This window comes from Babylonia areolata, chromosome 19, assembly GCF_041734735.1.
Source record: "Babylonia areolata isolate BAREFJ2019XMU chromosome 19, ASM4173473v1, whole genome shotgun sequence".
Classification (NCBI taxonomy): Eukaryota; Metazoa; Mollusca; class Gastropoda; order Neogastropoda; family Buccinidae; genus Babylonia; species Babylonia areolata.
The window spans coordinates 48,201,264-48,203,763 of record NC_134894.1 but is presented as its reverse complement, the minus strand read 5'-3'; the positions used below and the strand labels follow the sequence as shown (position 1 = coordinate 48,203,763).

The following is a 2,500-nucleotide window of genomic DNA, read 5'->3' as shown; positions in this document are numbered from 1 at the left end:
CTCTCTCTCTCTCTCTCTCTCTCTCTCTCTCTGTCTCTCTCTGTACACACACACACACACACACACACACACATATATATATATATATATATACATATATAATTACACACACACACACACACACACACACACACACACATATATATATATATATGCAATTTGATTTTATTTATTGCATTTTCCAGAAGTGATAGCTGAGTGGAACAGCGTGCGCGTGCACAGCACAGACCTGGTTGTGAGTTTGGCAACGTTACAATTCCATATAATACATACATATATATAATTCAGTTTGATTTATTTCATTCATTGTATCTTTCAGAAGTGATAGTGAAGCGGAATAGCCTGCACAGCACAGACCTGTCAGTGAGTTTGGCAACATTACAATTACACACACACACACACACGACAAAATAGAAATAAAATTCGGCTTGATTTATTTCATCGGTTGTATTTTTTCAGAAGTGATAATTAAACGGAACAGCTTGCGCCTTGAACAGCACAGCCCAGTCAGTGAGTTTGGTGACAGAACTGAATGTCAGTCACTGTTAAATGTTTTACATCTCGGTTGTGGTACGGAGAGCTGGGTGCATTTGTGCATGGTGTCATCTTTGAGGGAGGTGCCGTGACGGTTCGACGTTGGACTTGTGATCCAGTGTTCACCAGTGATCAGGGTTCGAGGCCCCGTTTCAGCATGGTGCTGTGTTCCTCGAGAAAGGCACTTTGCTCCCATTTTCCTTCACTCCACCCAGATGTGGACGGGAACCTGATTTTGGTTGGAGAAGGTTTAAACGGCGGAAGGAGAGGACTGGGCCCTGCCTTCCTATGTGAATTCACTGCTACGGTTGCTGTAGGAGCCTTGAGCGTTTTAAAAATTTAATCGTTGTGAAGGACGTGACGCGAATGTTGTGCAAGGTTTCGTGTTGAAAGGACATCCGCTTGATGATATGAAAGGCTTTGAGAGAGTCATCTGGGCTGTTGCCAAATATAACAAGAAACCCAGCAAAACAAAAGAAACAAACAAACACACAAAACTGTGTGTGGCTTGTCATCAGCACTTGTCAGACACTGTTTCATGTCACCTCCCGCAGTTTATACAGAATGACGAATTGTTAACTGACAAACAGGTGAGCGCATGCACAGGTGTTTCTCTCTATGAGAAGGCCGCTTGTGTGTGTGTGTGTGTGTGTGTGTGTGTGTGTGTGTGTTCGTTCTTTCGTTTACCGTCTTTTCACTCAAAGTGATATTAGACGAGGGTAGAAAAAAAATCGAGGGGGTGAGGGGGGGGGGGGAAGGAAGAAATTACAGTGTACGCATGTGAGTAAGTGAAAGTGTGTGTGCATGCGTGTTTGCGAGCGTGTTTGCGCTTGTGTGTGTGTGTGTGTGTGTGTGTGTGTGTGTGTGTGTGTTACATATAGAAAATGATCGATTTAAGTTTTGAAAAAAAAGCAGAAAAAAAAGCATAACACTATAACATCTTTCTAATGAAAAATTATCAACTTTTACAGCGAACCAACTGTGTGTGTGTGTGTGTGTGTGTGTGTGTGTGTGTGTGTGTGTGTGTGTGTGTGTGTGTGTGTGTGCGTGCGTGCGTGTGTGTGTGTGTGTGTTTCTCTCTCTCTCTCTCTCTCTCTCTCTCTCTCTCGCTTTTTGGCTCGTTCGGTCTGAGAAACAAGTTGGCACGCGCTTGAAGTGAACCAAGGCTGTTGGAGCTCTGTCACACAACAGTTGTTTTGGTGTTGTTATCTTTTTGCATGTTAACAAATTGCCATTGCCTGTACTTTATGTCGATCTGTTCAGTTCATTGTGGCTTAGAGTGTAGCTGTCTCATAACGTGATATGAGGATCGAAGCATGTCACATCCCAAACAACCACTTTAAAGAAAAAAAAGAAAGAAAAGAAAATGCGCACCGTTACACTGATAAGACAGTATTTGTATTTGTATTTCTTTTTATTATAACAGATTTCTCTGTGTGAAATTCGGGCTGCTCTCCCCAAGGAGAGCACGTCGCTACACTACAGCGCAACCCATTTTTTTTTTAAATAATTTTTTCCTGCATGCAGGTTTTTTTTTTTTTATTGGTTTGTGTTTCCTATCGTGTGTGTGTGTGTGTGTGTGTGTGTGTGTGTGTGTGTGTGTGTGTGTGTGTGTGTGTGTGTGTGTGTGTGTGTGTGTGTGTGTGAGTTAAATTCGCTATGCTCTCTATGAGAGCGCTAGACGGCATTGCAGGGCCACTCTCTCTTTTTATTTATCTATTTATTTTTTTATATTTTACTATCAGAGTGGATTTTTCTACATCATTTTTGCCAAGGACAAGTCATTTCTTGCCGTGGGTTCTTTGCGTTCCCTAAACGCATGCTACTGACATAAGTTTACATTTGGGCCAACAGCAAAGTGAGAGCTGTTTCTCCAGTCAATGGGAAACCATTTACAGCTTAGTCTTTTGTGAAGGACTGTGACTCTCAAACTTGGAGGCAAAATTACACTGGCTCTTAGTGCTGC

General features: G+C 42.2%; 1 protein-coding gene across 3 annotated transcripts in view; it reads left to right on the top strand.

The window, feature by feature from the left end:
- LOC143293785 (putative transporter HI_0519) overlaps positions 1–2,500 on the top strand; it is an 86,976-nt gene that overhangs the window by 15,872 nt on the left and 68,604 nt on the right. Inside the window, exon 1 of one of the 3 annotated variants that reach the window (XM_076605024.1) lies at positions 854–1,124. The exons of the other annotated variants lie outside the window; for them this stretch is intronic. The gene's annotated coding sequence lies outside the window, so the exon portion shown is untranslated. Of the gene's footprint in view, positions 1–853; positions 1,125–2,500 lie in introns of those variants that run through there. 3 annotated transcript variants of the gene reach the window in all.